The sequence below is a fragment of the Equus przewalskii genome, chromosome 28, assembly GCF_037783145.1.
Source record: "Equus przewalskii isolate Varuska chromosome 28, EquPr2, whole genome shotgun sequence".
Taxonomy (NCBI): domain Eukaryota; kingdom Metazoa; phylum Chordata; class Mammalia; order Perissodactyla; family Equidae; genus Equus; species Equus przewalskii.
The window spans coordinates 24,535,412-24,561,577 of record NC_091858.1 but is presented as its reverse complement, the minus strand read 5'-3'; the positions used below and the strand labels follow the sequence as shown (position 1 = coordinate 24,561,577).

The following is a 26,166-nucleotide window of genomic DNA, read 5'->3' as shown; positions in this document are numbered from 1 at the left end:
CAAGGAAGGGAGGAACATTAGAAACACTGGATCACTGACAGGAGCCTGGAACCTCAGAACTGGCAGTCTACTTCTCTGGGCAGAGGAAGGGGAAGCTTCAGGTCCTCAGAGAATGCCAGCCTTCAGCCCCCCCGCACATCCAAGATGGCACAAGATAATGGCAAGTGGGTGACATAAACCTAAGGCAGGGCTTCTGGATGCACTGGGTCTACAGTGGCACACTGGAGTCCCAACAGTCCCAGGTGCCACAAGAAGGGAATACAGCCGTCTGAGAATGCCATCAGCCAACAGAGATCTCAGATCACTTCCGAAAAGCTTTGTAAGAATCCCGATATCAAGATCAGAAAAAGTGACCAGGTCCCCAGACTCTGGTGGGGGTGAAGCACATCACTCCAAAGGGCCAGATGAAGCCAGCAGCCCTTCAGAGGGACCAGTGCAGGAAGCTGCCCAACCCAGCCACTTTGTTGCACTGACTGGATATAGATAGTGGACACAAAATGGACCTAATCGTCTTGTCTGCCATGCGATTGCGTGAGCCACACCTCTCCTCCATAACCAGGTGAACAAACTTCACTGGTTCACGCCTGTTGTCTGGAGATAATTATTAACTGTGCCCCTTTTCCCTCTCAAACGTGTCCTGAATTGATCTGACATGAGTGGCCATAAAATAAATATTATAGAATATGGTGCATATTGTGATTCCATTTATTAACTAGAAAAAAAATCACCTATATGTCTAAGATTTCTTGATGTTTGTACATCTGCAAAGAACATGTTTAGAAGGACACTGCTAACAGTGGTTCCCTGGAAATTGAGTGGAAACATGGAAAGTGTCATGCTATCTTTATATGCATGGCTTGTTGTACCAGGCATGTGTTTTTTTAAATGGAAAAAAAAAGCATCTCATTTGGAGGATGAATTATAATGGTCACCTTGAAGAGGAGCCAGGAAGGACAATGGAAACTGAGACAATGAGAGCCTGAGCATTTCTGCTAAAGGAACTGAGCATTTTTCCTACACTGAGACAGTTTATGTTACCACAAAAAGACTAAGTTCACCAGATCATTCTAAACATAGTTTAGTTTGTTTTTCCTATTACCCAATGGGTTTGGGCTCATGAGGAAAATCAGATCAGCCACAGGGAAGAAAAGTAAACTTTTTCTGTCCCCATCTAAGGATAAGGTGAGTAGTTTTGTGACCAGGCTACAGTTGAATCCTGACTACTAATTTTGAAAGGTTTGTTACTCATTTCTTCCAATAGACAGAAATTGCACTATTCTTTTGCGAGAGCATAACCTGCTTTATTTCTCATCTTAAGGTTTCACTCTTGGTTCACACTCAAGCCTATCACCAGTGCTAGATCCCAACAAATGAGAGTGCATAGCAGGTCACCGTGCGGCAGATGCGTCACAGGGTATGGCTATGATACCCTCGGCCTTTGAGAGGTCAGGTAGGGCCGAGCAGCTGGAGCCCCCTGGGCAGTCACTTCTGGTCTGGAGAAGCCTCTCCATTGGCCCCAGGGCTTGGATACATATTATCATTTGCTGCATATGCCATGACATGAAACAGCTTGGGAAACACTCCTAAGCAAATGAGATCTTGTGAAGTATTGTGGTGTCAACAGAATCATTATTGCATCAAAATCTGAGAACACTCAGATAAAAGTTGCCCTACCTATGGGCTCCTGGGGACATTTTCATGCCTTCATGGCAGCAAGTAGACTTCAGAATCTACCTCTGGCCCTGTCCCTTCGTGGCCACAAAGGTAAGAATAAAGGGAGAGTCAGGGTCTGTAGAAGTTGGCAATTTGGGAACCCCTATGGAACAAACTCTTCTCTGGTTGCCTGCATTCCTCATTGCAGGAAGAGGATGTATTCATATAAGTCACTTGAGTTTTAGTATCGGGAGAGGAAAAGGGAAACTAACATTTATGGAGTTATGGAGAACCAAAAATATATACTCTCTACGTGCTGCACACTAGTCTCTCAACTAATCTTTCAACTACTCTGTGATATGCTATATGTCATCAATTTTAAGACACAGGATTTCCCCCCACAATTTAAAATCTCCGAAACTGAGAGCACCTTCAAATAAACAACCTCTTACAACCATTGTTTGCCAAGTAGAGGTCATGATCTAGTTATCATTGCCTAAAAATGCAAGAACATAAAAGTGTCAACACAAAACTTAGAATGACTTGGAGGAACGTCCTAGAAATAATAGTATAACCTGCTTTCAACCCCAGGAATCAAACGATTGTGAAGAGGAGGTGGGGAAGGCAGTGAAGCAGACGTGTTCAACAACATTTCTGAAGGAAGAGACGAAAGTTAGCTGATGCTACATAATTGTAAAGCCAGTTTGAGAGCCAGGCCAATGGTTTTGGTCTTCAGTGGATTATTTTAAGAAATGCTGCATCACTAAGGTTTTTGATAGTAACGTCAAGAAAAATTATCCAGGGGCTGGCCCCATGGCTGGATGGTTAAGTTCGTGCACTCTGCTTCAGTGGCCCAGGGTTTTGCCTGTTTGGATCCTGGGCATGCGCCTAGCACTGCTCGTCAAGCCACGCTGAGGCAGCGTCCCACATAGCAGAGCCAGAAGGACCTACAACTAAAATCTACAACTATTTACTGGGGGGACTTTGGGGAGAAGAAGCAGCAAAAAAACAGAGAAGATCGGCAACAGATGTTAGCTCAGGTGCCAATCTTTAAAAAGAAAGAAAGAAAGAAAGAAAAATTACCCAAAACTTGGAAATAAGGCAAAGAGAGGTTGGCATGTCATTTCAATGTCGTATAGGTCATTCAATTGTCTAATGGAATGTACTTTTGTTTGACTTGCTAACTGCTACTGGGTCAAGATTCACAATTTGTGAAGTTACATGTTAACTTATAGGTTTTTGTCTGGTAGGGATGCAAATGATCTTTGTCTAATAGAAAAGATAACTCTGAAGGTACGTTTTATTGTCCTGTAGGACACTAAGCAGTTTTGTTTCTAATCTAGCAATCTTATTCCCACATACTTTTTCAATACCTATACAACCTTCGTTCCTGTCGTTCTCCTCTGAACCAGGTTTACCATCCTACTGGTTCTCACATTAAGCTTTGACGGTTGTTATTCTATACTTGCATAAGAATCTTGTTTTTTTAACTTTTTGAAAAGCATATACTCCAACAATTATGGGGAAAAGTGATTCAAAAGAGACTCTGACTATGAAGAAGTTCACCAATTTATTTTACATTTACTTTCTTTTTAGGTGTACAAAAGGTGATTCTATATTCAAAATATAATTAAGTCCAAGAGAGAACTTACAGTAAATTTATAATAAAAATTCTAAGTGATAGGAAATTATCAAATTATCGTATCATAATTTAGTGGGCATTGGTACACAAAGGAGTCAAAGAAATGCAGATCCAACTGAAGCAGAAAAGGAAGTCAACTACAATCTGGGTGGGAATTGAGGAGGAACGCAAGATCTAAATATCTCAAACCCAAAGGTGTGGACCACTACACCCTACAATTTGAAGGGCATGGGCTATGGCGGCTATAAATTATTCTCCTGTGTCCCATTAACGTCATAGGATGGATCGGTACTACAGTCCGGGGGGCTGACGAGTAACCTTGAGCATCAACATAGAAAGCAGAATGGACATGGGTCAGGTTGACATACAGTTTCTTTATAGGGTAAATGCTTTTTAACACCAAGAAGATTTGGATTAATATGTAAACCAAATCCATCATTAATACCATTGTATTATATTTCAGGATAATCTGTGTTTACTTGGAATGTAATGTACTTATCGTATTAAAGATCATTTGCCCTATTGAAGGATCTAACTAATGAGCCTTGTGATTCCAATTTAAAATGTGCTTTTGAGTTATTTACACATATTAAACGGAAAGGAACAAGATTAATTATTTTATGTTTGAAAACAATATTGAGTCATTTCACAAACTTAACAAACTGCCTTATTTATATTTTGTTTCATCTGATTTTAAAAAGTTATTATAAAGTATTTGGAAAGGCTTTTCAGGCAGATGTGCTCAAAAAGGTGTCTTAATATGATAAGTTTACAAATGGAATTACAATGTTTGAGGGGATCCCATGATAAACTTAATTGGCCCCCTTAAATATTCTAAGTGTATTTCCCTATTTTTTAATATTCAGGTTTCTTCTTAAGTATTTCAATTGCTGATTGACAGACTTTCCCAAATAGTAAATATGATTGTTGTGAACGTACTTTACTAATAAATAAAATAAGATTTGGAAGTTGAACGTAAAAACTAGCTTATTTTTTAAATTTTGTAACTCCCATAAGTTGAATATTAATTTTTCAAACCATATAGTCACTGAATAATCTTTTCTACACCCGGACACCCACATTAACTTTTTAGGGGGTGGGGGGTAGAGGAGGAGGATTGGCCCTGAGCCAATCTGTGCCAATCTTCCTCTATTTTGTATGTGACTTGCTGCCACCATAAGGCTTGATGAGTGGTGTGTAGGTCCACACCTGGGATCCGAACCCACAAGCGCCAGGCCACCAAAGTGGAGCACATGAACTTAATCACTATGCCACTGGGCCAGCCCCCACGTTCACTTTTGAGTAGAGCAAGCCTGGTGCAGAGCAGGAAGACGGCCCAGCTCATCGTCACTTCCCCTTTCTGAACCTCCATCTGTACAATGCGTAGGTCCTCAATGAATGAGAGCTCTTCTAGTCTCTTCTTCCTTGTCCCTGCACAGTCTGATTTTTCTTTCAGTCCTAACGTTTCAAACACTGGGTGTCAGTATTGCTCAAAAGCACAGACCTATTCTCAGAGTCAGGATGTAAATTGTTTAAGTAAATCCATTGACAAATCATGCAAGAAAGCTTTTAAATGTCTTTGCAAGCTGAACGGCAGCAGCAAAGCCAATTGTTATTCAGATCCCTGAAGTTGGCGTGCAGGTTTCACGAGTTCTTCCACTCGACCCGGGCAAGTCTGCAGTTCTGTTAGGAACTTTCCAACCCCATCTGCCCTTTCTAGGCGCTTCCTTTCCATGCAAGGAACCACTTGTTATAAAACAATGGAGGGACTTTGAATTGCTGGTCCCCTTCATTAAGAGTAACTGCTCCCTGCAGGCCTAAAAGCAAGAGGGAGGGGAAGAGGATTTAAACACAGTAGAGGGAAAATGGACAATGAAAGAGATAAATTAAATTGATCACAGCTTATTATTAACAATGGCGGAAATAAATCGAACTCAATAAATTGAGGCTCTCAGCTTCTGGAACCCATCTGGGCACCTGACGTTCACCTGCAGCATCGGAAACGCTTCATCCTGTTGCTCCTCATTTTATGCTTCCTCTTCTCTATCCCCAAACGCAGGTAGAGACATGGATTTGTTTGGTTGGTTGATTGCTTATTGTAATTGCTTTAACCACAACTGCCCAGTGCTTAGGACTCAGATTATTCTCCACTTGGGGGTTTTCAAATTGGACTTTCTTCTGCCCCCTTATCTTATCTTGCTGCTCTTCCCCCACTCCACCAAAGGGAGAGCACAGTGCCGCTGGCAGCAGTGGGCAGTTAGAAATAAACAGTCATGTGTGACTCTGGCAAACTCTCTGGTCTGGTCGTTACCTCTTCTCTCTCTCTCTCTCCTCTTTCCCGCTCACCCCTTCTTTCTGTTCTCTCTTCTTTCTCTCTGTTCCTTTTTCATAAAGTGAAATCTATCTACTCCATGAAAGAGTTTCTCTGTGAGTAATTCTACCACTTAGTTTTCTAACATTCATTCTTGACTTTTGAGGGGGACTTTTGCCATTTTGTCTGACACTTCTCATGATTTAATGAACACGAACCACTTTCTCGATAAGCCAAAGAGAAAGGGGCTTGTGGGTGTTAACCACCTAGCATTGCCCTAGGAAGGCAGTATGGGGCTCGGTGCTCCATGGAGGAAATGAAGAGTTGAGTCTGGAATGCATGTTGTTATTCAGCAACTTGCAGGTGCCCTGCGCAGTTGGGGGTCACACTCTCTAGTCTGAAAAGATCTTCCAACAGGAGGAAGCCATTGTCCTTGGCCTGACCGAGTCCCCGCTGAAGAAGCTGGAGGAAGGAGACAAGACTGCCTTGCTGCTGGTCACACAACCAGTGAAGGATCAGATTCTCTGGGTACAGCTAGGCCAACTGCAGTTTGGGCCTGGACTCCAGAAGGGTCTGGAACGAGCAGAAGTTGATACTGATTCACCCTCAGCAGCATCGTAGCACTTTGCTTCCATGCTCCACCCAGCTGCCTGGCCAAGCTCTCCTCTTTGTCAGTTTCTGTGGCTCTTGGTCATTCCATCATCTCAGTGGGATCATTATTTCTATCACCCACATTGTTGTCTTTGGTGTTACGGAGCCTTTAGAAAGCCTTTTGGCTAGCATATTTTGGAATCTGACATCTCTGCTTTGGACCCATCAGTTGACTGGTATTTAATTACACACTGTTTGGTAATCTGCTTTTTCCCCTGGACAATTATGGTGGACATTTCCCTTCTGTTATTTAGTAGACTTCTAAATATTATTTCGACAGTTGTGTTGTAATCCATCACGAGATATCCCACGATGTATTCCTTCCTGTTGGACATTTAGGTTATTTCCAAATTTTCAGGACTCCAAATAATGCCTTGATAAGTATCAGTGTAGCAAAATCTTTGCAATCATTCTTTTAAATATTTTAAAAATACACATGTACTGAATGAACACATGCTCTTGGTAATAAAGCATTACAGATGTGAGTAAAGTCCCTATTAATAACCAGCTTTAATCTGGTCACAGTCATTGTTATAGAGATAACTACTGTTATTGGTTAATGCATGTCCTCCTCTTTTTTAAGGTGTTTGCATGTATTTTCATGGATCTAAGTAAAATATATAGTGCTGGATAGTTTTTATTTGTGAGGCTGGAAGTGGTGCACAGATGCTAACACGCTGTATACATATTCACTCAGCAGCGTATCTTAGAGGTGTTTCTATGTCAGCAGAGGAAGCTCTGCACCCCTCTCTGTAAGTGCTGCGTAGGATTCCACAACGAGGACAAACCCCTGCTTATTGAGCTATTTCCCCCTTGCCAGGTATTTGGGCTCTTTTTAGTTATTGGTAAGACAAGAAAGGCTGCATTAGATCTTTTCCTCCTGCACATGTGCAAATGTTTCTCTGGGAAGATTCAGAGAAGCAGAATGGTTGGATCATAGAGAAGTCACAGTGGTCTAATGGTTAAGGTCTGGTGTACCCACCGCCCCAGAAGCAGCCCAGGTTCAGTTCCCCAGTAAGGGAACCACACTGCCCATCTGTCTGTTGTCATACTGTGGTGGCTGTGTGTTGCTGGGATGCTGAAAGCTATGCCACTGGTATTTCACACACAAGCAGGGTCACCCGTGGTGGACAGGCTTCAGCAGAGCTTCTCGATTAGACAGACTAGGAAAAAGGAGCTGGCTGCCCACTCCCAAAATACTTGACCATGAAAACCTATGAATAGCAGCAGAGTGTTGTCTGATACAGTGCCAGAAAGTGAGAGGATGGCACAAAAAGATTGGTCAGGGTTCCACTGTGCTGTACACAGGGGCGCTAGGAGTCGGAATCAACTCCACGCATTAACAACAACAAAGCGAAGGCACGTTTTTAATTTTAAAGGATCCTGTCAAATCTCCCATCAAAGTGGCTACACAAATAACACTTCCACTAGAGATCTGATGAGGGTGTGTGTGTCACTACAAGCCTGCCCATGTTTATGTGATAAAACTTGGAATTGTTGCCGCTCTGATTAAAAACAGTCTCTTGTATTTTATTTGCATTTCCCTGATTTCTAGTGAGATTAAGCATCTTTCCAAGTTGATTGGCTATGTTAGGTCACATTCCTGAAAGTTTAGTTGCTGGGTCAAATGACATGCAGTATATGTGTGTAAGTGCATCTCTATTTCTATATCTGTGTATCTATGCCTTGGGGTATGTATGTGTCTTTCTCTTTATTTATTTATTTTTTGCAGGGAAAGATTCACCCTGAGCTAACATCTGTTGCCAATCTTCCTCTTTTATTTTTTTGTCCCTGAAGCCCCAGTGCATGGTTGTATATCCTAGGTGTAAGTCTTTCTAGTTCTTCTATGTGAGCCTCTGCCACAGCACAGCTACTGACAGACGAGTGGTGTGGTTCTGTGACTGGGAGATGAACCTGGGCCACTGAAACAGTGACCCATCAGAGTTGGCTCTCTATCTCTTTAAAGGTTATATATATTTTTTTCCAACATGCCCTTCTGTAATAATTCAAGCAAATGTATGCTCTCACTACAGAATATATAACTCTATTTTTTCATACTCTCTACAGCATGGAGTTCTAAATCTTTTGGGGGTTTTTTTCTGAAAATTTGGAAGGTAAATATAGCAACTCATTTATTTTAAATTGTTTTCATTAAGAGTAAGATTGACTACTTTCTTACCATTTTTTGCACTTTATATTTCTTTTCTTTGTGAACGGTTTATTTCTTTATTTCTCCTATTTTTGTGTGGCGTTGTTCGTCTTTATTCCTGTGTGGATTTATAAGAACTCTTTATACACATTAAGAATGTTAACCTTGTGGCCAGCCTGGTGGCACAGTGGTTAAGTTAGCATATTCTGCTTCGACAGCCCAGGGTTTGCTGGTTCAGGTCCCAGGTGTGGACCTGTGCACCGCTTGTCAAGCCATGCTGTGGTAGGTGTCCCACATATAAGGTTGAGGAAGATGGGCATGAATGTTAGCTCAGGGTTAATCCTCCTCAAAAAAAAAAAAAAAGAATGTTAACATACACCTGAGGGTTCAATAAGGTCCAGATAGTTCAATAAAAATTATATCCCTAACATATTAATACATAATATAAAAATATATATAATATGTAATAATATTCCTAATAATAGTATAAATTCCTCACAGTGTGGTAGCATGCTGCCGTGGAAGGGGCCCCTGGGAAAATCCACTTTGGGGACTACAGCCCCTCAAACAAATAAATGTAACTTTATAAGAAGACTGTCTTCCTCTGGTTTCCGTGCTGTCTTTCCATTTATAAAGCTGGCTGATAGAGCGTCGAGATAAAGCAGCAGAGTTTGAATGTTTGAGTGTGATTAGACTCCAGCTGTTCACTGTTAAAGGATCGGCAGGTGACTTATGCCAGGTCATCGCAGGTCCCGGATGCCTGGCCGTTGTGCACAGGAGCCAAGACCACACCAGCTTCAAGGGAGCAAGCAGGGCTTGAGGCCCCAGGGCTCCTCTGCCGTCCCACAGGCTGGAACGTGCAGCTGGAGGGGTCACTGAGGGCCTTAACTTCTCCCTTTTGGCAGGGCATCCTTCCATTCTCCCCATCAGAGAAAGTTCGCCTTGGCTCAACCTGTTTCTTGAAAGTCTGTGTTTTCTGGGTAAAAGCTCCCTCAGTGAGAAGAAGAACTCATCCTTGGTTTTATCTCCAGAACTAGAAAGCTAGTTGATAACAAAATAAACACACATAATGGACAGTATGGAATCTATACGTAAGGCTGACTCACAAGATTGGCTCACAGCACAGCCCCTAGCCTAGAATCATTCACAGCGGGTTCAAATCCCAGCTCTACTCTTACTGACACGCAGCTTTGACACAGGGCTCCACTTTCCAGACATCAACTTTCTCGTCTGTGAAATGGGAATCATATTATTCCTGCCTGAGGAAGGCAGAACAGCTGAATTAGTCCACCCATGGATTCTGGCCCAACAAGCATTTTATATGCAATAACTCTAATCATTATTTTTCCCTCTACTCTCAGAATAGAGACAGATCTCTGTGTGAATGACGCTTTCCGCAGTAGTAGGAAGGGGCATATTAGGGCGTATAAATTTCTTCTGAAACACCATAGTTATTAAGGAGCCTAGTATGGTTAGAAGGACTTTTCGTGTTTGTCCTGGATATGACATCAGGTTTTTCAAAAATCTCACTTCGGTTGAGGAGTCTGGCAACCATGGATTACCCAACAACGGTTACCATGGCTGCAAGGAGGAAGCAGAAAGAACCTCCCCACAGTGTTTACTGAAGGGAAGGGAGTCAATAGCTCCTGTGGTTAAGTGATGACTGTGCTTAGGTCCTTCAGACTCTAAGACAGAAATGACTGCAAAACTCATAGAAAAACACAGCCACCCCTTCCCAGGAGATCACAGAATGTACCTCAGCACACTGAGAGAAGTCGTTCCCGACTCCATCGACATGTCCCCCACAGAGAGACATGGCGAAGGCCTCCTTTCTTCCACGTCGTAGGGGATGTTCTGTCCTGAGTTTCACCATATTCTACAGTTGTGTTTACATTCTCAGCATTTTAGGAACACTTTTGCTCATGAAATAAAAGTGGCTGATTCCTACTGGCCCAGATTTCTGGATTAATTGTATAATTGTGGAAATGGAGGAAGAATTCATGAAGTCACTGGTGCCTCCCCAACCTGTATGGGGCTGTTTTCATTGATAGATGGTTATGATCTGTAAAAGGGGGATACTGATAGTTGTTAAAGGAGAATGAGCTTTAGTTGGGCAGATCTGGCTTTGAATTCTGTCTCTACTCCTTAGAGACTGTGTGACACAAGTTAATTATTTAGCATCTCTGAGCCTCAGATTTCTCATCTGCAAACTGAATATAACACTTATATTGAATATCACACTTATGTCACAGGATGTTGTGAGCATTAGAGATGGCATAAAGAAAACAGTGAGCCTGGTATGGGAATACAGTTGCCTTCCGTGGAAGGCTGAAAAATGACCCCCCAAAGATGTCCACGTCCTCAGCTCTGGAACCTGTGACTGTTGCCTTCTATGGCAAAAGGGACTTTTCAAGTGTGATTACGTCAAGAATCTTGAGGTGGGGAGATTATCCTGGATTAGCTGGGATGACCCACCACCAGGTGGGCCTGGTGTAATCACAAGGACCCTTATACGAGGAGGTAGGAGATCAGAATGAGCAGTGGAAGAAGGTGATGTGACCACAGAAGCAGAGGTTGAAGTGATGCAGCCAAGCCAGGGAATGCAGACAGCCTCCGGAAGCTGGAAGAGGCAGGGAACGGCTTCTCCCCTGGAGTCTCCAGAAGGAACCAATGCTGCCAACACCTTGGTTTTAGTCCCGTGAGACTCTTTTCAGATACTCTGACCTCCAGAACTGTAAAATAATAAATTTGTACTATTTCAAACTACTGGGTTTGTAGCAGTTTGTCACAGCAGCAACGGGAAACCAATACAACTTTCTACAAATGGCGGTTATGTTCACGACCAAGCACAATAATGTTTATTCAAAATGTGGAAAAAATTTTGAAAATTGTAAAGTACTGTGTGCAAATTATTATCATCAATGTTCCTGTTTTATTCTGCTTACATTTAAACCAAATCTGCTGCTTCTGAACTTTGTTTTTTAATATTTTCCTATTTCTGTATCCATGGATGGCAAAGCCATACTTCCATCCTTTTTACCATTTTACAAGAAGATTTATATCTTAAGAGACAGTCCAGTATAGTCCTTGCCTCACAGGGATATAGACTATTGACCTCCCACCACTCATGGGTTTGTGTCACATAAGACACTCTAACTACTTGATCTGAGCACTAAGGGTGAAGAGCTAACGAGCAGGGAAAAGAAAACAAGGTACTCAAGTAGACAGTGGCAGAGACTGCCAGGAGTCTCCCAATATCCATTCTCTCCATATTCTATAAAGATTTTTATCTGGGCACATGGCCACCCAAATAGGCACGTCATTTCTCAGACTGCCTTGAAGGTAGGTATGGTCATTGACTAAGTTCTGGCCAACGAAAGAGAAATGAAATTGACATATGCAACTTCAAGGAAATGTCCTCAAAGGGAAGCTCTATGCCACGCCCCTTTTTGTATCTCATTCCTGCTGGCTGGATGACAGATGTGATGGCCACCTCCAACCACAACACAGAAGCCAAGTGTTGAAGACGGTGAAGCACCAAAATGGAAGGAGGTGGTTCCTTGGTGACTGTGAAGTCAATGTACCAGCAGTCCAGTTCATATGCCTATGTTCACATCAAAATCTATCTTGTTCGAGTAGCTATTTTTATTTCTTTGGTGGTGGGATAGAATTGGTCATTCACAATCAAACCAAACCCTTACTAGTATAAGACTTATTACAGAACTTACTATACAGGAGTGTTGGTATCACAGCTTACTATAAAAATAGAAATCCTGGAGGAAGCATACAATATCTTTATCAAAAACAGGGAAAGAGAGAGCATAAAAGAGATGTAATTGTACCATAAATAAAATCATGATTTTCAATTGTTAAGATAAGCATAGATAAATTGAAGTCGATGATGGTAAGGATTGAGACCTGATGAATAACTAGGAAGGTCAAGTGGAAAGGAGATGAAAACTTAGAGGAAAAATTCAGAGACTGAGGAACACCAAGGAAAATGTTAGCCTTGAGGACAGACCCAGAAGAGCAAATATGTGATTACAGATCTGCAATCTCTTATCTGAAACCATTGAAGCGGGAAGAATTTTGGAATTTAGATTGTTTCAGCTTTGAGAAGTAATACAGTATATAATATACATTTTGATGTGTATATATATTTTATGTATGTATATATTTACATTTTTATGTATGTTATACATATTTTACATTATATATATTTACATATTTATAGTCTATACTATGTAACATCCCCAGAAGGATATGGGAAGCACTCTGAAATCAAACATTTTCAGGAGCAAAACACGTGAATATTCACTCTAATTTTTTAAATGACTAAAAATAGCCTCACATCAGTTCCGGTTATGTTTTTCCACCAAATGTGTTTGCTGAAAATTTGTTTTTTAAAAAACACAACAAAATAAAAATAAAAAACACAAAAACTTTAGATAAGGGATTGTGAGCCTATATCAGGATTTCCAGTAGAAGTAGAAGAGTACTCATGGAGGAGAGATAACAATTCAAGAAGTAGAGGAAAATTGTCCCTAGCTTGAAGAAAAGCTGAGTCTATAGTCTGGAAGAGTTTCATACATTCTAGGCTAATTGATCAAAAGAGGCATACCCTAATTTTTAAAACTTCTGAATTCCAAGGACAAAAGGGAATTTATTAAAAACTTCTTGACTTTCAGAAGGGAACATTTGTTACATACAAAGGGAAAAATTAGCTGACATTTGGCTTCTTTTCTGCCACACTAGGAACCAGAAGGAATTCTAGGAAACATTATAGACTGCTGAAAGAAAAGGACTATAATGCAGGAATCATATGCAGCCAAGATATCGTTCCCTGTTTCAGTGAAAGAAAGATCTTTACAAATATGCAAGGACTCAGAGACTACAGCACATAGATATGGAGCCTAGGGATATAACTGGAAAATAACTTGACTGAAAGGTCAATTTACCAAGACATCTACTTATGAACAGGATGTAGTAACAGGAACCAGATCTGTCTTTCTGCCTGAAACAGCTAAAAATCTGGACAAAATATATACAACAATGGTTTGCAGACTTTGACTATCAAGCATCACGAGATTGTGCTTCCTGAGAGAGAGGAATCATCTGACTGACCCAGCTTACTGCCTGGAGAGAGTTTCCAAGGCGTAACATGGGGAGGAGAATCCTGCTCAGCCCAGCTGTCTCCACACTTTGAGCAGATGGTGATGGAGCTCTGAGACCCAGGCAGTTAGAGTTGCACAGCAGAGTACCAGAGGAGAGAGCTGCAGAGAGACAGCACCAAAGATCCTCAGAGGCTCGCTCTTGAGACTTTGGCACACTATTGATGAGAGTATGCCTATGAGGAAACTATACAAGGCCAGAGAAAGGACCCCCGGAAAGAAATACAGGGAATGCAATTATATTGACGCAGGTCACGCCCACTGGGTGACCTACTGTCTATGGCGGCTTTCGCTATAGTGCAAGTTGAGTGGTCAAGACAGAAACAGTGTGGTCCACAAAGCCTGGAATACTTACACTTCATAGAAAAAGTTTGCTGACTCCTGGTGTAGGGGATTAAAAAGAATACTTTCGAGTTGAAATACTTGGGCTCAAATTCCTACTGCATCACTGTGTGACCTTGAGTAAGTTACTTAACCTAAGCTTCAGTTTTCTGTCTATAAAAATGGGCATAATGTAGGCACCTTCCTCACACACACATACAGTGGTTGTGAAAGTTAAATGAAGTAAAAAACCGAAAATGCTCTCAACCCTAACTGACATTAAAGAAAGTAAAAGAGAAAATAAATAATTTTTTTAAAGGTTAACTATTTTTGTTCAGAGGCAGACAATTCTCAGTTGCTTTGGGGTTTCCATCATAAAATCAAGCCATGCGATTGACCTAATACCATCTATAACTTCTGCATCACTCCCCCCACCTCCCAATGTGACTAAAAGAGATGGGTCAAAATGGCATTTTTAGTGCTATTTGTGCAAGCTGTATGTCTAGGCAAGCTCTAAAATCCGTGGTAACACAGTCATATCACCCCATCCTCAAGGTGAATTAAAAATTCCAGGGGGAAGATGGTTTCTTTATCTCTTTGCCCCTTCCAGTGTTAAGGAGAGGGTCTTACATTTAGGAACACTTGATAAGTGTTTGGGATGGATGATGGATCAAAGGTGGGTTAGATGGATGGACGGGATGTATGGATGGATGGGTGGATGGATGGGTGGATGGATGGATTGACGGATGGGTGGATGGATGGGTGGATGGATGGGTGGATGGATGGATGGATGGGTGGGTGGATGGGTGGATGGATGGGTGGATGGATGGGTGGATGGATGGATGGATGGATGGATTGATGGATGGATGGATTGGTGGATGGGTGGATGGGTGGATGGATGGGATGGATGGATGGATGGATGGGTGGGTGGATGGATGGATGGATGGGTGGGTGGATGGATGGATGGATGGGTGGATGGATGGGATGGATGGGTGGATGGATGGGCAGATGGATGGGATGGATGGATGGATGAATGGATGGATGGATGGATGGATGGATGGGTGGATGAGTGGATGGGTGGGATGGATGGATGGATGTGATGAATCTTCATTGAGGAAACGCTGGGAACAATTTCTCTGTGAAGTGAATAAACAAAGGAAAGTTCTAGGTCTGCCCGCTTTGCCTTCCCATTCACAGTCAACAAAGCCTAAGGCCACAAGTTCCCAGTTCATATCTCTTTGCAGTATGTTTCAGAGGGTTTGTCCTGATTTTGTTCGTTTTGGGGATTTTGCATCTCTGACTATAGAGGTTGACCACGCAGTATTCCTCTACTCATGACACATTGTCATCATTGGGCTGTGCAGGGCCTTTCCCTTGGTTATTGATTTATTAGCTTTTGCCAACTCAACTCCCTATAGATAACCATTGGAATGTGTTTAATCATATATTTTTATTTATGCCAATTTTTTAAAAATATTGTGGTTTTATGCATGTATTTTCTATTTGCAAAAAGTCCATTGTATCCTCTATCTCCTGCTGCTTCTTACCCTTTTGTCTCAGGGCCACATTCCTAAGACCCACCCATGCTGCTACATGCACGTCCAGTTGTTGTTTCTGAGTACACCATTGGTTCCACGCACATATCTGACCTGTCGCTCTCCACATTTTGTTTTTTTAAGGTACAATTGAAAGTAACTTGCCAGTTTAATCAATCCTGTCTCCATGATTTGGAAAAACATGAGGCACTACATCTCTTTGACCATGACCGGAACGGGGCTTGAGCCCCCAGGAAGAGAGGTGGAGGTCAAGAAGAGGTCAGCCTGGGTGGAGGAGCAGCTCTGTCACCCCTGGTGTCCTTGGTCATGTTGCTCAGCCTCTCCCTAGGGTCTTCTTATCTGCAGCAGAGTCAATAATCCCTGCCCCACCTATCTATAGGGCTGAAATGAGGCTGAAGAGAAACAATAGGTGAGAAAACAGGCTTGAATAGTATCCCTAACCACATACAGGTGAGCCAGCCTGCACCGTTCCCTTCTCTAGCTGGCACCCAAGCTCAACCTGGTGACTAAGAAAGCAAATGTGCCCATCCCCACGCTGCGATGAGGCACTCACTCTCAGGGTTATGCAATCAATTAAATGGTACTCCCCAGACACCCCTCTTCCTCACCTCCAGTGCTGTGCCCCTCCTGGGGGCTCTGTAGGGAGGTGCATCCATCCCTCAGGCCATGCGTCCCAGCACCTGCTCCCTCTTGATTTTCACCGCAGTCATCTTCTCCCGGCCTCGTACATCCCCTCCGATTACCTCGATTCACATGTCTACTCTATAACCTGCTGTCTGGAAACAATAGCCCTACCAGGTCTCCATCCCTCTGATATCCCACAAGAGAGAATTATGGCTGGCTTTTATGATTATATTACTCAATTTCGCTAAGTCCACTTCCATATCTTCTCAATAGTAACAACAAAAACGTGAACTCTATGTGTCAACCAAAACGTGGGAAGAGCGTACCCAGCGCAGGTGTGGACACAGCCTCCTGACTCCCTCAGGCAGGGATGGTCAGGAGCAGCCTGCTGGGGCCTCTCTGCTGGAGGCAGAAGGACTTTCACCAGATCCACTCAGCAGCTCTTCCTGACCCCTCTTTGTCCCCCTTGTTCCCTTCAGCTAAGCTGTCCGCAGGGGACAGGAATTCCTCTGGCTCTTATGCTTCCTCTGCTCCCGCACATGCTTCTAGGGCGGCCGTTAGTACTCAGTATTATTGATTGGTTGGCAGGTCTGTTTTTCCTACGAGGCTGTGGGCTTCTTGAGGGCTTATGCCGGTCACATTGCTCCACTATTTAAAGCCCCTTCAGGACTCTCCCCTGCCCTAGGGACTAAGTCCCATTTTCCTTATCATGGAAACCTGGCTTTATTCTCCTTTCAGCCTCCTCTCCCTGAATCCTTGCTCCCACTCTATGCTCTCTCTGTACAAAATTTCTTTCAGTTTCTCCAAGGAGCCATATTCTCTTGTTTCATGCTGTCCCCTCTGCTCCCAACAGGTCCTCGCCACTCTCTGCTCCTCTCACTTGAATAATTCAGCTGTCCCCCAGGTCTCAGGAGTCAGTCCTTGTTCACAGGAATTCTTTCCTGATTGCCACGTCAAGATTAGGTACGCTTCCTAGGTGAGCACTTGCCACATGTGGGCCTGTCTGCTGTCATGCTGCATCTCCTCCACCCCTACCCAAATCCCCAGCTTCACAACATCCTTTGTACGCGTTGAATTGCGTCCTCTCCCCCACAAAATTCATATGTTGAAGACCTGTCCTTCATTACCTCAAAATGTGACCTTGTTTGGAGATAGAGTCTTACAGAGCTAATCAAGTTAAAACGAGGTCGTCAGGGTGAGCTCTAATCCAATATAACCATGTCCTTATGAAAAGGGGAAATTGGGAGGCAGACACACACAGGGACAACGCCATGGCAAGATGAAGGCAGAGATTGGGGTGATGCTTCTCCCAGCCAAGCAACGCCAAAGACGATCAGCAAATCACTGGAAGCAGTGGGGGAGGCATGGAATGGGTTCTTCCCCACAGCCCTCAGAAGGAACCAACCCTGCTGACATCTGTGAGACAGTGAACTTCTGCTGTTTAAGCCACCCCGTCTGTGGCACTTTGTTATGGCAGCCCTGGCAAACTCATGCAGGTGGCAATCAGGTTTCTTTTCTGTATTTTTTGCCGCTGCGACTACAGAGCTTAGCACAGCGCCTCGGACACATCATGGGAGCTCAAAACATAATGACTGAAAGGACAGTTCATCCTTGGGGGAACAAACAAGAGATATGGTTCCTGCACTTGAAGATCTCACAATGTGATGGAAAACACACAGAAGGAACAAGACAATTCAAAGTGTGTGCTTAAGGCCGGGGTCAGAGATGTGGAAGCTCAGCGTCCTGGGCCTGCCGAGCCCCTAATTCAGATGGGAGCAGGCGGTGCAGGGCAGCCACCCCGGAAATCTCCCAAAGCCTCGATCTTGAAGTACGATTTAGTCAAGCAGAGAAAGAGAAATGGACAGAGAGACAGAGAGAACAAAACCCCACGGCAAGAGAAAACATGGGCTGTTTGTGGACCTGTGAGTACTTTGATGGAGATAAGCTGGAGCCTGATTGATCATGAGGGGTCTTGTAAAACTGGCTGAGTCTGGGAACCAATGAGCAAATTTAAACAGAGTGACACGCATGGGCAGGCTTGAGTTCTAGAAATTTCTCTCTGACAAAGTGAGGATAGATTACAGAGGGTATGACTCACCACCAGGATATTCTCTGCTCTTTGTGGACCTTAGAAGTTGGAGGAAGTCTTTCTTTATCAGCCCTCAACCTCAACAGCAAGCAACAGCCACCGGGCTGGGCCTGGCTGGGAAAAGCCTTGAAGGTATCTGCCCTGACCCACAGCCGGGCTCCTATTTTGTCCTTTTAATGGGCGGTCATATCTCCTCACTAGACGTGTTGTATGCCTATTTTTAAGTCCAGACAATCCCCACCTCCCTTGAAGCTGCGTCTAATTCTTGGACGTTGGGGTAAAACCACAGGTTTTTCCTCATTCCTCAAAGCCACTAGCTCGAAGCACGTAATTGTGTGACGCTGGGGAAGAAGCCGTGGACGTCTGCATCCTGTTTCTGTTCCCATTCCTATTTCTCTGGTGCACAAAGCAAAATCACGCAAACTATAAAGACCATCGGGGAGAGGGGAAACAGGATCCTAAAGGGATGAGGCTGCCCCGGGACAGACCCTTCCCCAAAGGGGACAGGAGGCAGAGGAGGGGCTCCAGGATCAGAGGCCACCCCCTCCGCTGCATGGCACACACATGGGGTCTGCTCAAAGTAAAAACATGGATTTGGGTCCTGTCGCCTTGGTCTCATTATTTTTATTGCCTCTCAGTGGTTGCCCTGAACGCTGTGCTCAAGATGGGAAGGAAAGCAGGCTGACACAACTCATCTGCAGGACGGGGGAGGAGAGCACCGTGGCACACAGCCTGAGGGCCCGGCTTCTGCTTCCTGCGGCACTGTCCCAGCTGGCCCCGGGCCCCATGGAAGCCAACTAGATGGACATGCTCTCAGCACTGCAGGTGTTTACAGTACCCACTTGCCCCTGCAGACCCCAAATGCCAGGGGACTCATCTGCTGATCGTGGTCGGGGCTGGTGTTGACATTTGCATCAGTCAGGCCAGAGCCCACCTCAACGGGTCATCCTTCTGTCGGCACTTCAGAGGCACTACAGGACAGCTGCAGAGCTGGGGCTCACCACAGAGCAGGGCTGCCACCAGTGTGGGTAGAAGCTCACGACCTGGAATTTCCCTGCTGTTATGGATGGGCCTTGATGGGCTTTTCTTTGACTTCCTCTTGTAGACCTTTGGACAGCGCTATTACCGATGCAATACATGCAATAGCGTCCTGTTCCACTCCAGGAGGGGCTGCGTTTCAGCAATGGGAGGGGTTTGCCCCATACCCTGAGGGGCATTTACTAGGAGTGAAGGCCAGCAGAGCAAGGGCAGCACACCCAGCCAATCCATCAGGCCCTGGGAGTCTGCTGTGTGGCAGAGACTGCGGAAGTCTCGCCCCCGCCCGCTTACCAGGACATTTGGGAGAATTCAGCAAGCCATGTATTCTAAGCCCTGGCAGATTTAAAGGGGAGAGAGAGAAAGTCGGGGCTCTACAGGTCAATTTTATTACTGTTGTCAGGGACAAATCTGTAGACAGTGTATGAGAGCAGAGTGTTGAGACAAAGGACTTTCAACGTCAAGGTAATGAACTTGCAATGCAATTTTTTAAAAAACTATGAATTGTCATCAATATCCCAATTGATATATTTCACATTTAAAAAATCAAGGTTTCCATCTTCTCTGGAAACATACGAAGACGTAGCAACATTCGGCACATATTTCTGCATGTCAGCAATCAGCTCGAGCTCAGACACAGCTCTTCCCTCTAAATGGAGCCATGTTGTCCAGTTTGCCAGAATCCTACTGAGTCGCTTTTAATCATTTATATTACTTGCCTGGCTCTGCAGGCATTTGAGTTGGGGGGCCTCACGCTTACTCGCTGGGCCCCAGAGGTCCAATCAAGCAGGGCTTGTAGGGAGAAGCACCTCTCTCTTATTTACCAACCTGGCCCAAGGGCGGACACGTGACTCTTTCTCCCTATTGCCTCATCAAACCTACCTCCCCAGTCTACACAGATAATACAACATGGAACCAGTTCACTGAAGCATTACTAATGGTATGGGATAGCAACTCTCTGTGGACACAGAGAATTCTGAACATCTTGACTTCGAAAATACAGCATTCTAATCTTCAGTGTAGGGTTTGTGAACTGCCTCCCGGATCCTGGGGTTGGACTTAACTCCTAGCACCTAAATCCTTTAAAGCATTTCTCAGTTCCTCAAATTTCAGACCCGAGAAGTGAGGCTCAGAAAATCCTCAGGATTCCTTCTCTTGTTTGCCAGAGCCCCACCTTCTGAATTCCGGTTTCCCGTCTGAGGACCTGCCATTTCACAATAATTCACAATGGGAAAGCCCCTCCATGTCAAAGAAGACCGAGCGTGCCCAGATGGACTGCGACATTAATATTCAGCTTACAACAAGATAATCACCTCCCATGACAGACCCCAGCTGTTTATGCAAGAGACACGTGGGCATCATGTTCGACCCTTGCTGTTCCATTATAAGCATCAATTCTGCCCACACTGAGTGGGGATCTAAACTTTCATGTGAATGGAAGACTCACTCAGCTATCAGCTTCTTAGGCCTGCAGAACTTTCTTCAACTAATTCAGCTAAGCGTTGCAAAGCCTTGTGCCCTCCTCCTTTGCAAAGCCCTACTCCCCAGTGTAAGATAAACTGGACTCGTCTGAGTAGAAGGAAAGAGAGGGGATTTATGGGGTGAAGATTTGATTTCAAGCTTCTCTACAATTTAAATGCTCTGCAGCTCCCTTTCCTCACCTGTCTGCTCCACCCTGCCCGTGTGAGGATCAAATGACATAAGAGAGTGAAAAACTCTGTTATGAATTCTCGCATAAAGTTAGTAATTAACTAGTACCGAGACTGCACGGAAGTTTCTGTGAGATGGCTTACAGCGATTATGTACACGCCAAGCGGGCAAATACGTCCTCCTGGGACATTCATTCTGTACCTCTGCAGCACGGCTATTGTCTGACTCATGTCTGCAGGATTAGAAGGCCGGTTTCTCAGGATGCCGGGAAAATCAGGCCGGTTGGCAAATCAATAATATCTGGTGAGAGGCCTTATAGAGAATCATGAATGAAAGTGGCAAAAATTAATCAATTTTTATTTCATTATCAAGTGCTTAATACTTATGATATAACAAATATTAAGGATAATTTTAATTACTTTGAACGTCATCATTAGTTATTTAATAATTGATTATAATATGCTTATTCAATTAATAATTATAATTATTGAATAATTAATAATTTATTCTGTCATGTCTGTTAATTAGTTAATGCACGAATGATTAAGTAGGTTGTGGGAGGCTGTTGCAAAAGGTGAGACAAATTCAGAGGGAGAAGGCAGAAAAGATATCTGTTCATGTCATTGGGCCTCCAGAGAACCACAAGAATACATACCTTGGAACCGGAAATGAGTACACATGCTCTTCTAGAATATGTTCTCTGCACAGGTGTTTTAAGTTTCAAATATTTTTACCTGATTTTTAAAGAATAAATCATCATTGGTATAGATTTTTTGTATTAAAAAAAATTCATGGCCCCAAATTGCAATCTGCTGTGAAAATTTGATCAGGAGAAAGGTTTCTCATCACACAAAATTTGGGACATGGAGAACGTGTTTTCCCCAGGGTCCAGGGGAAAGTTGAAGCCCTGGGCAGAAGGGAAATTAACTTGATCTGGAAATTCAGGATTGAGAATGATTTTCGTTAGGTTCTGAGCCAATCAAAGGAATGCTATTTGTGTGCCTTTAGCTAACAACCTCACCTGATACCCGCCTACCACGTCTTGTTCAACAGAAAGGAATATCTATTTATCATCCATTGAGAAAATGCCCTTTTTGCTCTCAGTGACAATTTTCTCAAATAAAAAGCCAGATTGAGGAAGGAATGCATAAACTAAATGGAATATTACTTGGCCATAAAAAGGAATGAAGTTCTGACACATGCTACAGCATGGAGGAAACTCGAAAACAGCATGTTAAGGGAAAGAAGCCAGTCATGAAAAGACAAAAATTATATGATTCCACTTGCATGAGGTACCTAGAGCAGACAAATTCATAGAGACAAAAAGTAGATCAGAGGTTACCAGGGGCCAGAGGGAGGAGGAATGGGGCATTATTGCTTAAAGGGTATAAAGTTTCTGCTTGGGATGATGAGAAAATTTTGGAAATAGATAGTGGAGATGGTTCACAAAATTGAAAATATAATTAATGCCACTCTACTTTAAACTTAAAAATGGTTAAAGTGGTAAATTTTATGTTATGCGTTTACCACAATAGAAAAATACCAAAATTAAAATAAATAAAAAGTTGGGATGCCTTGGGCCGTAGAGTTCCACGTAGGATCCTTTCGCTGAAAGGTTAGACAAGACCATGTTTCCAAGGCTTTTCCATCACAGATCACTCATAAACCTTCTCTTTTAGCTGGACACCCTCTCCCGGCCATGCCTGCCAACCTCACAACTCTGCTTCCAGTCTCAGCTCCACCAAGAAAAGCTTCGGAACCACAGAAACGCGTTCTGGGGAATGAGTTTGTTTAAAGCCTTCGCTGTTGGTTTTAGTCAAAATTTTTAAAATATCTTAAAAGCACGATTGATATATAAACTAAAATAGAACTGCAACTTCAGAGAAAATAAAAATAGACTTATCGTAGACTAGCAATTAATACCATGATAAATCTATTTTCATATTTCTTTTCTCTTATTTCAGAAAGTAAGAATAAAATGGCTTTGCTTAAATATAAAAACCTAACCATCTCTTCCCATCTTATCTACTTCCTTGTACTAGATGGTTTCCCCAAACCTAACAAGAGTTCCCTAAAGCTGGTTCTATCATTAAAATTATAGGAGATCTTGCAGTTAAGGCTTGGCCCACTCTGAACAAATATTCCCAATCTCCAATTTCAAACCTATTTTCCTCTTCCTGAATTGATTGCATATTGACCTAGAGAAGATAAAGACAAAGATACTTAGGAAGGTAACACTGGCAGCCAATTGGGTAGAATAGCTGGAAAAGTCCATTTAAGAGTGAAATGATGTATAATTAAAGGTAGGTTATCACCAGTTTTTGAATTCTTGCTAGATGTTGAAATTAGATGTATTGAATAAAAAGCATGGGGCTTAAAGTCTGAGGAACTTTAAAAATGCTTTCAAAATCCCAGCTCTGCTTCTTAGCTGCTCTTGGCATTGGAGAAGTTACATATCCTCTGAGTTTCCGTTTGCTCATCAGTAAAATTCAGTCAGTGGCACACAGTAGGAACAACACCGGAGTCATTGAATAAGTGGATAGAGGAACGGTTGATATTCATCGAATCAAAAATTGTTTACCAAACCCAGACTTAGCGGATCCAAGACAAAGAGAAGGGAGTTGACAGAGAATTATGTTTTAATGGAATAACAAGGCAAATGGAGAAAGGAGATTGATTTTGAAAAAGTTGAAAGAGCTTCAGAACTATGGAGAGCCTCCTGACTGATTGAGGTATTTAAACCTCAAAATAATTTCCCAACCTCATTTTTAGTAAAGGAAGGCAGTTATATTTAAAAAAAAACCAAAAAGTAAGAGCGAAAACACGTGCCTCTATGAGCCCGAATAAATCCAGTTTCTACAACACTCAGGATGACCAGTGGGTCGAGGCAAAGCAGAGTGGACACTTCTCATAGTGACCTAGAGCTATTACAACTTGCTGTCCTGACCTTAAGATGGTTCTGGGTGAACCCAGAAGACAAGATGTTTTGTCAGACTCAGGTTCAACTACGTGGACCTCAGAGTGTACAACATACTGTTTGCTGCGCCTGCCAGGACCCAAGGCAGAGTCAGTTGTGTGCACGCCTCTGTACCCACAGCCACAGGCATTCTCCACACTCTGGTTTACTAATGAACGCAGAAGGGGTCATGAAAGCCTGAAGAACGTGTTTTCCTTTTCTTCTCTTTTCCTGCACAAGTGCCAGTGTGTTAAAAGTGAGAGCAAATAGGCAGCCCGTGTTTTGATTTGCTGATGAACGAAAGCAATGCACGTGCCCTGCTCTCTGTCCTACAGTACAGAGAAAGGAACCTAGAAACTCAAATGTGGGGAGGCGATTTCTCCGACACTCTCCATTCCTAACTTCGGCTCAGCAGTCCCATCCTCAGTACTGAGGGGGCTTTCTTCATTGAGTCATAAGGGTAACCTCCAGGCTGTCTCCAGAGGTACAGGAAGTTACCTCATATTAGCATGGTGTTTCTTTAAAACTACTTTTAGGAAAAAGTGTCATTTATTCAACAAATTTAATGCACATTGATTCTTTAGGCTTATTGCTATTGATTTTTCAAAAGAAAAAGATAATAAAGAAGAGAACTTCAAGGATTCTACATCCTGCTTGAGGAGTCAAACATAAAAATTAAATAAGAGCTATACACAGAGCACACTTATATGATTGATTGAAGATAAGATTGAGAGCACTACCATTTATTGAGCATTTACTATGTTCCTTACTGACATAGGTACTTTCACTTACACCTCTGATTGAACCACACTGTAAGGTGGGAGACACCGTCTGGATCTTACAGAGGAAAGCTCTAAGCTCAGATGGTTAAGGTACAACATAAGTGGCTTCTCATCCAGTTTCTGGTTAAAAATCCAGGAGCCATGACACCACATCAAACCTAATGAGGAATATTGCAAGTTTTCATGAAAAAGTCATTACTGTAGTTTGATGCAGCCAAAAAATCTCCCTGGCTTTCCTGAACAGTGCCGCTCCCAGCTGGGCAAGCACAAGGCCTTATAAGTACAACTCGTCTGCATTCCATTGGCATCAATCCCAATCAGACAGTCATCTCTCTCTCCTATTCCCATCCTCTGGGCTTTAAACAAGAGGTAACTGCCTTCCCAAGGAAGCGTTTTTCTGACACTAATAAAGAGCAAAGACCCTTTCTGAACACTTTGCTGCTGTCCAGTAACACCTCGGTGGAATCATTTAAAAACATAGCGCTTTTGTGTTTATGTTGGTTTGCTTTTCACAGAGTGATCACAAAGCATAGTTCAAGGTCAAGAGTAAAAAAAGTTAAATTGATGGTAGCTTTTCAGTATGGCTTCTCATCGTAGTGGCATGGAACGGTCAGCTTTCTCTACTGTTTTGTGGTGTGCAATTACACACTGGACGTGTACACATTGATGTAGTATTGATAAATGCAAATCGGAAAAACAGAAATTTCACGTGGACAAGTTAACGTAGACAGTGGCTTGGCCGTTCTACACGTCATGGGCATAATGTCCAAAATAGCTCATCCCGCAATGGTGCTTTGGCTCTCAACTGATCACCTTATTAACATTTAGATTCGACAGGAAATATTGTTTTTAGAGAGTCTGGAATTTTAAAGAGTCTAAGGACTCCTCATGGTCTTATTTCTTTTATTTGTGGGGTCCCCGAAAGGAATTTCACAACGTAGTTAACAGCAAGAAGTAAGCATTTTCTTCCTTAACAAAACAATAGTTGACTGACACAGAGGTATAGAACCACTCGTGGGGTGTTCATGGTACAAAGATGTGAGAATGGGAGCAGAAAAAAGGCATCCACCACACTGTGGAGGGGCGGGGGTGGCACTTAACAATATTAAAAGAACAAACAAATAAAATAACTGACTCAATGGGAAAAAAAGTTGGAGTGGGGCAGGTGTCCTGTGCCTTTTGAAATTAAAAAGAACACAGGGCTCAGGCCAGGGAGGAGAAACTGTAGCCCTCAGGGGTTTTCTTGGCTCAGGGCTATCAGCCCTGCCTTAAGTGTCGTTCAAAAGCTGAAACTGATTCATCCACACAAAACAACACAAGAACACAAACACACACATTTAAAAAAATGGTTCCTGGAGCTGCTGGGTGCTCTCTTTTAATTCACTCCTAGCTCAATACCATTTGGTTAGTTTCCTAAGTCTTGCTAATAGAAGAACTGAGGTAGCTTAATATATGAACTGTTTATGTTGAAGAACCAATATGTAGAAACACAAGGGGTCATGGAAATAACACTTCTGCTACAACAAAGGTCCTTTACAATAGAGCCAAGCTTTATTCAAGCCTCAGAGAGAACTTC

The 26,166-nt window shown here is 43.0% G+C and overlaps 2 long non-coding RNA genes across 4 annotated transcripts in view; one reads left to right on the top strand and one right to left on the bottom strand.

The window, feature by feature from the left end:
• Positions 1-18,441, bottom strand: part of LOC103549130 (uncharacterized) — a 37,468-nt gene extending 19,027 nt beyond the window's left edge. Inside the window, exon 1 of one of the 2 annotated variants that reach the window (XR_544434.2) lies at positions 18,177-18,441. This is a non-coding gene — a long non-coding RNA (uncharacterized lncRNA). The remainder of the gene's footprint in view (positions 1-18,176) is intronic. The other variant, XR_011534149.1, reaches the window with a different exon arrangement.
• On the top strand, positions 1,687-23,227 carry LOC139080032 (uncharacterized). 2 transcript variants are annotated; one of them, XR_011534154.1, is made up of 3 exons: positions 1,687-1,764; positions 18,806-21,155; positions 22,532-22,853. It is a non-coding gene; the product is annotated as an uncharacterized lncRNA (long non-coding RNA). The 2 variants fall into 2 exon arrangements; XR_011534153.1 differs by lacking the exon at positions 1,687-1,764 and adding an exon at positions 17,538-18,299 and having other exon boundaries at positions 22,532-23,227.
• The last annotated feature ends 2,939 nt before the right edge of the window (positions 23,228-26,166 follow it).